This window comes from Lissotriton helveticus, chromosome 6 (genome assembly GCF_964261635.1).
Source record: "Lissotriton helveticus chromosome 6, aLisHel1.1, whole genome shotgun sequence".
In the NCBI taxonomy this organism is placed as follows: Eukaryota; Metazoa; Chordata; class Amphibia; order Caudata; family Salamandridae; genus Lissotriton; species Lissotriton helveticus.
In genome coordinates this window covers 648,540,698-648,555,259 of record NC_136067.1, presented here as the reverse complement: position 1 = coordinate 648,555,259, position 14,562 = coordinate 648,540,698, and the positions used below count along the sequence as shown (strand labels likewise).

The 14,562-nt window shown below is 41.5% G+C and overlaps 1 protein-coding gene and 1 long non-coding RNA gene across 4 annotated transcripts in view; one reads left to right on the top strand and one right to left on the bottom strand.

The window, feature by feature from the left end:
• Window positions 1-14,562, bottom strand: part of SH3BGRL2 (SH3 domain binding glutamate rich protein like 2) — a 267,685-nt gene that overhangs the window by 212,517 nt on the left and 40,606 nt on the right. The gene's annotated exons all lie outside the window — the stretch shown is intronic.
• Window positions 5,839-14,562, top strand: part of LOC144762830 (uncharacterized) — a 53,458-nt gene continuing 44,734 nt past the window's right edge. The window contains exons 1-2 of the long non-coding RNA XR_013596147.1: window positions 5,839-5,877; window positions 5,965-6,016. This is a non-coding gene — a long non-coding RNA (uncharacterized LOC144762830). The remainder of the gene's footprint in view (window positions 5,878-5,964; window positions 6,017-14,562) is intronic.

Sequence of the window (14,562 nt, the reverse complement as noted above, 5' to 3'; positions counted from 1 at the left end):
TTCCTCAAATTCACAGGTACCATTTCCGAACAATCTCTCCCCTTCCTCGACCTTACCATCAGGTTGGACCCTACAGAGATCACCACCACTCTCTACAAAAAAGAGACTGATAGAAACAGTCTCCTCCTTTACCAGAGTCACCACACCAGGGCTTTGAGAGAGAACCTACCCTTTGGACAATTCCTGCGGATTCGCAGGAATTGTACGTCAGTGTCTGACTACAAACAAGAGGCATCCACCCTGCAACATAAACTTCAAGAAAGAGGCTATCCGACGAGACTCCTCAAACAGTCAGCTAAAAGAGCACTTAACAGAGAAGCCCTTCTGGAGACACACACAAAGGCTACAGATGATGTCATTACCTGCGTAACTACCTACACCAAAAATTCAACCTTCATCAAAAAAACGGTAAATTCACACTGGGGAATCATCACTTCCGCTGGCTTGGAGATTCCACGGCCACGATTTGCCTTCAAAAGAACTGCCAACTTGAAGGATACTTTGATCCATACTCGACCTAAAAAGACAAGCACCTTGCCTCCAAATACACTTTGGGATTTACCACCAGTCGTGGGCCACTTCCGTTGCGGAAATTGCACTGTTTGTCCCCAGTCTTTACAAAGTAAAACCATCAGGCTATCCGATACCTTTACTTTGCACCTCAACAAGCATAACAACTGCAATAGCAGTAGATGCATCTACATGCTCACATGCCCCTGTGGGCTTAACTACATAGGCAGGACGATGCGCACTGTCAAAGTGCGCATCATTGAACATAACAGCAACATTCGCTGTGGAAAGACACACACACGACTTTACGATCATTGTAAGCAAACTGGCCACACAGCAGAGAGCATGAAATCATTAATCAACAAGCCCTCTTTAGAATGGAACAAAGGTGGGTGCACCGACTACAACTAGACACCTGTGGGCTCAACGACTCCGTTCCTTGGAACCAAATACCACGATAAGTACTATAGTACCCACATCTTACCTGCTGAGTCGCCTTCAAATCCCTTGTAGCGTTGCTGCTGCTACTACTACATAGCATCCAATAGTTATACCCGATAGAATCAGGTAGATTCCATCATTTAAAGCGCAGGCTCCATCCCCTGAGCGTAGGGCACCCTGCGGGCTTATTACCTCCAAGACTGACGTTACCCGCCTATCCATGGGTTAAATTAGGCCAACTCCACTTGACCCCTTATCCACCGATATCCCTTATAAAACTCTGCACCTCCGGTGATGTATCATACTTCTTGCATTAGAGAGGTGCCTTTTCATAGAGCTGTCATCTGGTTCATTCAGAATCCCAAATCACGAATTATTGGGACCCGGGTGCCTTAAGGTGAAGACAACCTTCCAACTTTGCTCCCAGTCCCTCAGATTTTATGGAGACTATTGGCTCCCACTCGCCTGATACCAGTGGCCTCACTGGCCGATTTACGAGTGACGACATCAGGACACGCCCCCGCCCCGCCCCGCCCCCCCCCGCACAACAACGGAGACTGACACGCATTATATTTTAATCAGAATCCCACACTATGTGTCATTGGGACCCAGATACCGCAGAGTTACAACATCTTGCCACCCCACTCTAGTGAGGCACTTTGCCCTCACTCCCTAACATTGCAGGCAGCCTATCGACCTCCACTCGGGATTGCCTGACACCCGAGGCACCTCATTGGCCGGTCCACGAGCAACGTCATCTGTACACGCCCCCCCTATAGAGACGCTAACGCCGTATACTTAATGGCGGCGGTCTCTACAACACATCACCGGCTGTTCTGCGTGTCAAGTACACGCCGAAGTGTGGGGGTAGGTTCTGACCGGCAGTGGCCTTGCGCCTCCAAGGTAAGCCCCGTGGTCGGGTTCAGGACTCCAAACCTGATGAGTGTCGGACTCCCGAGCGAGACCATATGGGTCTCGGTCCTCCGCCGGGCTGCAGCCTCTTGGAGGCTGCCCTTGCCTGGCCCCTCGGCGCTGGTTGTTGGATGGTTAGCGCTACCACCTGGGACCCTCGCCTACCAGTTGCCGGCACAATTGAGCCCCCCTACGATCCCAGTGTGGATACACGGCAGCTGCGGGCAGCGTCGTGGGCCATGGCACGCGGCATGTCTTTCCGGACGGGGCAGCCTGGTGGGACAGTGCTCCATGTGGCTTGCTGGCTGTACCTTTACAAAGTTCTTTTCAAAGTTCCTTTCTCAGTATCCAGGCTCCAATTGATCCCTGATTCGTACATCCCTTAGGTAATTACCGCAAAGCGCAGGCCCCACAGGAACAAGCCGCGTGGTCCTACTGAGGGTTTACAATGGTAAGCCACAATATTCTCTAGGCAGTAGTCTATTGTCTTTTCTCCTTCCTAACCCGGGGGTAATTGGCTCCTCAGTGAAAGCATAACAATGATCTAACCTTAGAAGTCCTTGTATTACTTAGGAAACAGACTTTCTCTAAGAGTTAGTTCTCCATTATGTTCCCGAAAACATTTTGTTTTCACATATTCACTTAAGTCACTCACAACATCTCTCTCTCTTTCACATTTTCACCTGTGTATCAATGAGCACAATAGATACCACTGATGCTCGGGTGTTATATATATCTAAACTTGGGAAGGCAGCAACATACAAATTACTTGGAATGTAAACAGATTGTTTCTAATGCCTCTATTCCTTCCCTAGGTCTGACGGGAACGCAGGACTACCAGCTTGCCCCAGTAATAGACCTACCAGGTTGTATACTATATACACTAAAGCCCTTTCCCGGGCCCCTGATTAGTATATGAGCACTACTAGGTCCTGAAGAATTGCCCTTAGGGCATGAAACATGTTGACCACACTTGAGGGTTGAACCGAGACCAACCTAATTCTTTTTTGGATCTCCATACCCCTCATTGCACTTTTTAATAGGGTGGCTTACCACATGAATAAAGGTTACTTAGTGGACTAACCAACCCTTTTTAAAACTCACTCTACGCTCACTACCACTTTTTTAAGTCCCTCACACATCATCAAGCCACGGCAAGGAACAAAAGATCTCCACAAAAGTGTAACACTTGTTGTTACCAGTCAGGCATTGCAGCGCCAGCTTGACGCAGGAGCAGGAAGCCGATGATGATACAACACCACAAGGGCTTAATGAAATAAGTCATCTAGCCTATTGGTTGTGTGAGGTTTCTTAGTTCCAACAAGGGACCTGACTGGTCCCCTGAATACCGGCTACATCAGTCAACCTAGAGAGAGATACCCACCCACCACACCCCCCCCCCTTTTATAAGATGCTTCCCAGGGGAACTTTGTACAACTCTTTGGTTACATTATCTAGGGATCAAACTGACCCCCAAAATATCAAGTCTGTTGCTGCTAACTATCCTCCACTCCTTAGCCAACTACAAACCGACCTTAATTGCTGGTCTTCACTTTACCTATCCTGGATCGACAGACTACACGCCATTAAGATGGTGATCCTGCCGAAGTTTTTGCACTTATTTCAGAGCCTCCCCATCATTCTTGAGATAAACTTTCTACCCAGAACACATAATGAACAATGCCTCACCCTACTATCTGACACAAAATTCTACAAGATGATTATCACAGACCCTACATCTAGACTACAAAACACCATAAAAATAATGGTGAATGAAGCAGAAACCAACGCTTGGGTAACAAAACATGAGGCTGACTTTTTAATTGCACGTGAACCTAAAATACCATATTTTTATTCACTTCCTAAAACACACAAAAATAGATCACCTCCACCTGGACACCCGATAATATCGGGAATAGGCTCTGTACTCGAACCATTGTCCAAGTTTGCCGATCAATTTTTAAAACCGTTGGTACAAAGAACGCCAACATACTTAAAAGATACCAAAGACTTACTTAATCAACTGACAGGCATGCCATTTGATGAAGACGAAATGTTATTGGTGGGGCTGGATGTAGAGAGTCTCTGCACCAGCCTCCCCCAAAGAGAGACACTACAAATATTGGAGAACATCCTCTTCTAAGAACAATGGAACTACCGGACTACACGCCATTTTGTATTAGAATGTTGCAGATTGGCTTTAACAGAAAACGTCTTTGAATACAATGGTGACCTTTTTGTACAATGCAATGGTACATCCATGGGCAGTGCGTTTGCTCCTTCGGTAGCAGGACTGTATGTGAGTGAATTAGAGTCCAAACATGTCCTCAATGATACCAACCCGTTAGTTTCCAAAATAATTTTAAAGAAACGCTACATTGACGACGTGATACTACTCTGGAAAGACAGCAACACGAATTTAGACATATTTATGAAATGGTTAAACAACAGAGACAAATGCCTCAAGTTTACCTTCACAGCCAACAAACAAAGCTTGGACTTCCTAGATATAACAATCTTCGTGGAAAACGGACAAATTGAAATGAAAACTTACAATAAGCCCACGGCTAAAAATAGCCTACTGTCATACCAAAGTTTTCACCCGAAACCCCTCAGAGACAATTTACCGTATAGCCAATTTTTGCGGCTAAAAAGAAACTGTAGTAAAATACAAGATTACACCACCCAAGCTAAAGAACTTAGTATAAAACTACAGAAAAGGAACTATCCAATTAAAACCATACGAAGATGCCAAAAAAGAGCCAGATATCAACCAAGGTAATGCCTACTAGAAACTATACTTAAGGAACCAGTAAAGGACTTGATGACGTGTGTAACAACCTACAGTCCAGCTTCCAACGAAGTGAAGAAAATTGTAATTAAAAATTGGAAAATTTTAACATCTGGAAAATTGGATTGGCCAAAACCAAGATTTGCGAATAAACGAACAAGGAACATCAAGGACATGCTTGTCCATACCAGACCTCAAAAGAATGAGATTACAAGAAATACAAGCATGGTCCCTATAACAGGACACTATCCTTGCGGAACCTGCCTAGTATGTAAACTTACTACAGTAACAAAAACCTTGAATTTGTCGGACACTCTAATCTGGACACAACAGCAACATACAAATTGTAATTCAACTCCTGTCATTTACATGATTTTGTGCCCATGTAACATGAAATACATTGGGATGACTTGTAGGAAAGTTAAAATCAGGATCGGGGATCATAAAAGTAATATCAAGACGAAGAAGACAACTACAAAAATGAGCACTCCCTTCCTTGAACAACAGCATAAAGCTGAAGAGTTGGGATGGACAGTAATTGAGATGCTACATAATAAAACCCATAATGCAGAGAAGGTTCTTTTTGAAAAAGAACAGAGATGGGTGGATCGTCTCAAAACAAATATAGTAGGGCTCAACGATGATGTACCCTGGCACCAACTTTAAGAAAACTACAAACCATATGTATATGATGAGAATTTAATGACATCCAATCTCCACACCACTCATCATTATGCATGACACAGAACCTTAACTATCTTAGAGGTACATAAATTACCACCTTAAATACCCATAGATCTGCAACTTAGTTTTTTGATAATATCCCTTATATCCACTGAGAGATATTAGTCATAACACGGCTATAAAACGACAATACCATGAAGAATGGAGTATCTTTACTATTTCCATGGTAGTCCCTCTTCAGTGCCCCTGATTTTCATAATGCAGTCATCACCGTCTGTATAAATATCTGTAGAAACCTGAATCTGATATTTACAATATTGTCTAACCTAGACCGATTAAAATCGGAAGAATTTTTATTATGTTGAAATCCCATAAAAGTAACACTAGTAATATGTAGTCAAATAACATACTCTCCTCCGTTAGTCCCTTGTTTGTGACTATGACCCCCAGGGGCAGTCGCCACTTAAAGGGAGGAAACAGGAAGATCCCGCCACTTCCAGGGGCAGAGTCAGCACAGGAGCGCTACATGCGACTAGCGGGTAAGACTGATACTGATGAGAAGGTCCCACAGCAATAGCGGGAAAACTTGAGTAACCAGTACTAATGAACGTATTTCTTTTTAACAGCTCCGGAATAATATTCCGTCCCCCGTTGAAGCAAGGGTTTTGGGCTCAAGAGGTAATACGATACTAGTAGACTAAACCCGTAACGATAACTCACATCAGATTGCGAATAATGATACTATTCTTAATGTGAGATGGGAATTGAACCCTGGTCCCGGGCTGACCTCTGCTTCCAGGTCTGCCTCCTCTAACCAGTGAGCCACACTTCTCCACAAATAACAAAGGATCCGCATCTGGAGAAGTCTGGATGGCTTCAGGAGCGGACTGTGGGTAGCTGAACACAGGATTTTATCTCACTGATAAAAAAGTAACGCATGTGACCCCCTAAATAAAATTCAGAAATATAGTGAGATAATTAAACTGGATTATCGCACCTTCAGCTAACTAAATATTTTTTGACCTTCGTGAATTTAAGTTTCTGTTTTTTCACAGGGCTAAGATCTTGGTGATCCCCATAATTTGCAGATTTCTTGGAGGTGGTGGAATTCCAACCAGAAATCACAATGGTTTCAATCAGGGTGGTTGACAGTGCAGAAGAAATACACTTAATAATCTCTTATAAACAAAGCAACTACTGGATAGGTTTTCATCCAGGTAGATGTCAGGGTTTCCACATCCGTTTTCGGGTCATTGGTTGATTAAAAATGGAAGGTAGTGTAAAGCACTGATGCAACTGTGCAGATAAGCTGCAGACCCTAGCATAACATCAGTTTTGGCACCGGGGAGCTAAAACTAACTGAGCTTCATCCAATTTTGTTTGTATGTCAGACATATAAGGAGAGTGCTGCAAGTAATCTGAGAATCTTCATTTTTCAGCAAGATCAGATTAATACCCACATAGGACTGAAACACTAGTTGCGGACTGAAGGGAGTCATATAAACATTTTTAAGTACATGCCGGTAGAAAAGCTCTCTGGGGAGTAAGTACCATGGGAGACAAGTGATAATGAGGACAAATGGAGTTCCATCTACACCTGTTGTCCTCTTTGGCTCAGTAATGATATTTGGATCAAGAATGAGACACAAACTACCACAGAGAGATTAGTCAACTATGACAACTGGCTACAAAAGTATTAATCAGAAGATACTAGTACGAAAAATGAAATCCTAGAAAGAGAATCGAGCAAAAAATTACACACCCACCCAGCCCATGTTACTTCAAGAAGGTCGTCAGGGATATTCACCTTTGCAGTTTCTGGGCCAAGTCAGGGTCGAAATACAGACTGGTTGGTGCCACATTTGAGTCGCACCATTGTATTTGCAACTTCCTGGTGAATGCCAACTTGAGGTTCTTAATGACCGTTGGGAAGCCACGGAATGGTTGATTGCTGCGCGGATAGAGAACAGCCTACTTCTAAGCTGCCTGCCCCACTCTTTCACTCAAAAAATGGGCTTGTGTTGATAATCTCTGGGTGAGCATTATAAGTGGAATCGAGTTAATACCCATTCAGAGCCTGGGTTATTAATTCAGTCAATCTCTTTAGGAGAGGATGATTTTTTCCTGCAAGCCTTCAATTGGCCCGGATATTAGTTCTGCCAGAGCCTACCTTACTCACCAACCGCTTGGACGTGCTGGCATCTTATTGATTGCAGACACATATTGCAGGGAGCGGGAGTATGGCCACAGTGATTTAAAAAGCTGCAGAGACAGGCCATCGGAGGACCCCTCATCATAATTTGCGTAAACTGCGAGTACGGCAGCTGACAGTCTGCAATCGCTGAGAGTGGCCCCCGGAGACCTACAGAGGTGGACTGGTTAGCACGGGTGCGGCCTGTGGGCTAACAGGGGGGCCCACTCGCTAATCATCCTCTATATACCAGTGAGTTTGAGAGACTGCATTCCTGCTCCTGCTACAGAGACAGACACTGGAACTATTACCGGTTGCCATCTGCTGCAGTGGTGTGTTATATCCAAGGCATCAAACTCCTAGTCAGGGGGAAGAGCTGGCACATCAGGAGACGACATTAGGAGCGAAATTTCAATACTGAGAAAAGGTGGACTTGTCTCCCCCCACCCCCCACTGCTCTTTAATGGCATACAAGCAACTTAGGACTAGAACTATTCACTTGAAAAGACTGGGCACGGAACAGCCGTTGACTAAGAACAAATGCAAAGCCCTTCACACAGGAGCAGTAACTGGAACTTCTGGGATATCAATATTTCTTTTACAGCCTATCAAAATCAAGCACCCCATTGGCTGAAGCCGACCAAGAGAAAACAGTCTGTATTGGAAAACGAATACTTAATATTAATAAATGATAGGGCTCCGGTAGAGGAACAAGAAATGATCTGCCTTAACGAACATGTGAAAGGAGATCAATCATCAGACCTGCAGAAACAAAAGCCACAAAAAGGCATAGGCGATACTGATCACAATTTCATTAAATGATTTTACCCTACCAGTGCCTTTAGAATCAACAAAGGAGACACTGTTGATACTCAATAGTACCCCTAGCCACACTCTTGAAAACCTGTCTCAGTCACCAGATTTTCCGCTGTTCAACTCGCTGCACACACTTAACAGACAAGATACAATATCTAGTACACTTTACTCTTCAAATTTTTTTAGAATCTATACTAGCTCTAATGGAAAACTATATGGAAAACTCTGATCAGATACTGGAAACGCAAACAGGTATTCTTCAATACCTAGTAAATAAAAATAGTTAAACTTGTATACATAAACAAGCTTCACCAGTGAAACTAGACAACACAAAACAAGGAAGGACTACAAAGAATGGCACCTTTTCGCCAACTAAATCATACCCTTCAGGAAAGTTTCAAAGATCTATGTAAACCACCAGGGCTGCTGTCACCAAAGACATAACTAAAGTGCCCCTCGATGATAACATGGATTCACTCCGGAAATTATTTAAAGGAGCCTTCAAGTGATACCAACACAAAAGAAAGTATTTCATTCTTGCCAATCTTTGACCAGAAAAGAAGCAAAACCATGACAAGTCAAACACCTGGTAATGAGGCAAAAGTCACTTTTGAATCTTCGATAGTATCAGAGACCGGACTGCAGCCAAAACAAAAGGGAAAGAAGTGTAAAAACTATCGTAAAGATAAAGGGCGCAAGAAGAGACCAAAACGAAGACTCTTGGCAATCCGCAAGGAAAATAAAATTCCCTCCCCTCACATCCTTAGAAAGGGAAACAGAGGATAAGTCTCAACTCACTAAAACCCAGAGATTGCCTTAACAAAAGATCAGCCATTACGGGTTTATAATTTAAATGCTCCTGCGGCGCAGTTAAATTCTCTTGCACCAGTCTTTACTACATGCACTCCAGCTGACCCCTTTCTGGTGAACAAACTCAGATAACGAAGACTATTTGTTCCCAGGAAATTGAAATAAAAACGAGTAGATCCATTCTTGACTAGTAATCTGCAGTCTGGATCTCTATGGGATGATGCAAACCCCGACTGTTAAAACTACAAAAGTAAGCAACCATGCAATTCTGTTATTGACAACTGAGATCCCCTTACAACCCTCTGAAACATGGTCTCTGTCACAACAAAATGCACCACAGAAATCCACTCCAAGAATGGGCGAATAAAGTGGAACTCTAAATAAATTAAAAAAATTAATTCCACTATCATTTCTTCAATATTGACTAACGGAAGCACTGTCGCCGACCCAATAGCAGCTTATGAGAACACAATTGTGAGATATTGGTCCCGTTGACCGCCCGCACAGTTAGGTGCAGGATGCATAAGGGTCAGTTAGCCCCAAACCACCCAGACAGCATAACCTCCAAGTTAAACAAATTGATTAGACTGCAATTTTTTCAATATTCTGGAGCCAGACAGAAAGATGTTGTAAAGTTGAAAAAAGCGCGTCAACGGCAGAAGGAGAAAACTAGGCGTGCACAAATTGAATGAAACTGGGTGGACATTCAAATAGCAGTGAACCAAAAAAACAGGAGTAGTTCTTGAGGATTGTAGCAGAAGCAACAGGCACACGGAAAGTTAGTAACTCCTCTCTAGTTCCACCATCGGTGTGGGAAAATTATCTCCTCGAGCTCGATAAGCCAAATCTTTATGGCTGGCAAATTTAATACAACCTGGGTACAGAAAAGAAGAAATATTTCCTGATACGATAGCATCATCAGCGAAAGAAATAGCCCTATACACAAAGGCAGCAAGATCAACTGCAACAATAGGCCCAGATAAAATCCTCATTGAAGTTCTTCAAAGCAACCCTGAAGACTGGAGCAAGTTTTTGGCTTCGGTATTCTCCCACCGTCTTTCCACAGGGTGAATTCCAAAATCATGGCAAGGGAGCATCGTGGTGGCCATCTTGAAAAAAGGATCCAGACTACTCCCCAAGAACTATCGAAAGATAGCCCCCCCTGGATGCAACAGGGAAGATCTTTGCTCAATGCGTGCTGGAACATCTGAAAGATTGGGCATTTTCTACAGCAGCGATACCAACGACTCAGGCTGGCTTTCAACCAAAGCACTCTGTGACGGATAACATCGCAGTGTTGCAAACAGTCAGACAAATATGTAGTAATGAAGAAGCAAACAGTTTATTGTATCTTTGTTGATTTTACCACTGTCTTTGACCATGTAGACAGGCCAACTCTATGGACTGAGCTAGGGAAGCTTGGAATACCGAACGACCTGCTCACCATAATCATGGCATTATATTCTGCAACATGGTGCAAAGTTCAGCTGGTGGGTGAAAAAGAGCTAACTGGGACTATTGCTACGAGGAACGGCTTTAAACTAAGGCTGCGTCTTAGCCCCCATTTTATTTTCCTTGTACATAAGTGACCTCACAGAGTGTTTGCAAACAATAATGTCCCACCAAAAATAGGCCCCTGCAATATGCACATTTTAATGTACGCAAACCATGTCGTAATAATGGATCTCACACCGGTAGGTTTACAAAGAAATCTTAACGCTCTATATATGTATGCTAAAGACAACTATCTTACACCAAATAACTCTAAAAATAAAGTCCTCCCCTTTAGATGTAGAAAGCAATACTGTTACTATAACTGGACATGAGATAGGAAACCTCTAGAGGTTGTTAAAGAATATGTTTACTTGGGGAGAATTTTCACCCAGACCTTACAACATTCGCCCCACCTTGGACATATCAGTCTAAAGGCTGAAGCCCACGTTGGCGGACTACTGAGATTCTACTCCTACTCAGGCAACAGACATTTTGCTCCTATGCTTGAGCTCTACCGCTCAAAGATACCACCAATTTTACTATATGCTCTGAAATATATCCCGATTAAGGCATGGCACCGACTAAATGTAAAAGAAGGGACTCTAATGTTTAAATTGCTAAGAGTCAACCAGTCAGTCCCCGTTCAAGCAATTCGCCTTGAACTATCCATTGACAGCGTGTATGCAAAAGGAATAATAAATATACTCCGCTGGGCCTATAACCTTTTACATGCAGACCAAGGGACCATAAGGCATGTCCTGAAATTGGAGACAACGCATCTTACCATACTTTTAATTAGAACTTAAATATTGCACTAACCTAGTCTGGTAAATTTATAAAATAAGGGTACTCCCAAATTTGCTTTTTAGGTCTAGAGGGGGGAGAACAAACAGCAACTAAGGACACAGAACCTCTAATCTGACCTATTAGTCTTTCAAAGGAGAGTTAATCTAAACCTTTCACAAAGATGCAACACTAATAGAAGGTATTCAAATAGACATTATTCTTTGGTTTTTCATTTATTTTCTTTTTTCAGAGTTTAAGGTAGAAAAAACATATTTGAGCATTTTTTGATATTTAACATACAGTAGATAAATAATTCAGTACTAGAAAAACATTATTTACAGTGACAGACTTTTTTAGAACCCCACATACAAACTAAACAGTGCTATCTATCGCTCTATCACTCATACTGCATTCACTCAATTACATACTGACTCATGCTAGTGACAAAATACAACAAGAAACAACAGTACATCTAAGGATCCCATTTGGTCTTTTATGATTGGATATCCATATCTCTTTCTCTTGGTAAGTTCAATTTGTATATTACTTATTACATTTGATTCTTCTTCTTCTATATATATATATATATATATATATATATATATATATATATATATATATATCTCTTTGTGCGAGGGTCCCAGATGTATAGGGCCTACGTACGTTTCAGTTAACTATATAATTTTCATCACCTTCATCAGGGCCAGACAGATACTTAGACATACATATTTTAAAATGAGGGGGTTCTTCACATTTGAAGAATGCAAAAAGATGCTTAGCAGAATGTAATTCGCAGAATTGCTATGTCGTTTTTATATATATTTTAGGCAAAATCCTTTAAACTGCTTTTGATCGCGCACGCGATGTCTATCTAGTAGGGTGCAATATTCTCTTCTGGCTCTATTGGAAAGCTGAGTAGCTATATGGTCAGGTGTATTTGATAGAGACTGGGTCCTTTAAGCACTTCTCCACAGTTAGTAGAACTTAGTATCTTTATGCTTCAAATGGTTGTACGGCTGCGTATAGCTCTATTTAAGTTGTGTTAACCTGTGCCATAATTCTGCTGCAATGTTAAAGTCCGTGCTGCTCCCTCGAACAACGCCCCTCATTTTAAAATATGTATGTCTAAGTATCTGTCTGGCCCTGATGAAGGTGATGAAAATTATATAGTTCACCGAAACGTACGTAGGCCCTATACATCTGGGACCCTCGCACAAAGAGATATATAAAGAAGAAGAATCAAATGTAATAAGTAATATACAAATTGAACTTACCAAGAGAAAGACATATGGATATCGAATCATAAAAGACCAAATGGGATCCTTAGATGTACTGTTGTTTCTTGTTGTATTTTATTGTATTTTGTCACTAGCATGAGTCAGTATGTAATTGAGTGAATGCAGTATGAGTGATAGAGAGCTAGATAGCACTGTTTAGTTTGTATGTGGGGTTCTAAAAAAGTCTGTCACTGTAAATGTTTTTCTAGTACTGAATTATGTATCTACTGTATGTTAAAAAATATCAAAAAATGTTAAAATATGTTTTTTCTACCTCAAACTCTGAAAAAAGAAAATAAATGAAAAACCAAATAATAATATGTCTATTTGAATACCTTCTATTAGTGTTGCATCTTTGTGAAAGGTTTAGATTAACTCTCCTTTGAAAGACTAATAGGTCAGATTAGAGGTTCTGTGTCCTTAGTTACTAACCTAGTCTGGTTGCACAATTGGACTATTGAAATCGATGACCCCCTCACATCTAAAGCTCTATCTAAAGAACCGGACCTCAAGATTAAGCTACGAGCTCGATTAAGAACACTGCTCTCGGCTGAAACATTATGCACACTTTGCATACAGTCAACAATTTAAAACTCCACAATGGTACATACGATTTTCATTAGAGCACATGGTCAGGTGTACCATAATTTTAATGAGGCTAGGAATCCTACCCTTAAAGACCGTGACCTTTAAATAGGACAAATTGGATAATTCCACAAACATTTTAGATTTATGTAATGCAGGTCGGCAGGATTTCGTACATGTGTTATTAATCTGTCCAAACTCGATTTTGGTCCGGCGCCGGCATATAAAGCTCATACGTTTTAGACATAATCTTAGCTCTGCGAAAAGTTTAATTGAGTTTTCTAAATTTTAACCTGATGAATTTATTATAATTTATTAAAGTATGTTCAAAGTTTTTTTTAACTGTTTTAATATTGAATAAGACAATTGTTTTATCATTTTCTAATCATGTATTCGTTGACCTGAGTTGAGATCAAAATCAAATTCAATAAAAAGTCTGAATTCTGAGGTGTTCACCACAGCAAATACCCTCAGATGAAAATCTGACAGAGGGATCGTGCAATGATGAACATAGGAGTTCAAAATCCCTGTGGGATTGAAGGGAGGTGATTCTAAATTCTGTCAACGCATTAGAAGAGCCAGTGGGTTTATGGGGGACCTTAAGGGTACCCCTCATTAGATATATATTTTAAATAGATATTAAATTGAAGACTTTTGTGAACTAATGGTATGGTATACAAATTATTTAGAATTTGGCAGGGTCTTTGTAGAGTTAATGAGCTCACAGTCCTGAGCACACGTTTATTGTTACACTCATACCTTGACATTAGACGCTATGATACTTATCTAAAAATTGATACATTTGTTCCTTTTTTTTGTTTTACTCTGTTGGACAAAAGAAGTTGGGAGCAGTAATATTTTCCATATCTTTGAGACGGTCAACCTAGGTACGGACCGGATTACAAGATTAAATATATTTAACTTGGAAGCAATACTTATTTGGATGGTCACAGTACATTAGGGGCAAGGCAGACAGTCTGGTCAGAGTAGTTAATAGTAAAAATAGCAAGTCAAGCAATTTAACTTGGGGGGTTTATCGAGTTGTTTTATTGATTAATTATGCAAAAAGCACACATGCACACAGAGACACTGCACGGAGAGCTGGCGCAACTTTGAGAGTAGATATTCAGTGACAAGCCTGTTGTTACCCATCTTAATTCATTAGTCCCAGCTGCACTAGATCTAATGTCCTAACTTGAGAAATATTTTAGGGGCAAGCTAAAACAGGACACGTGCTGGACCTGCTAATGCCTTGTTTGTGCCCC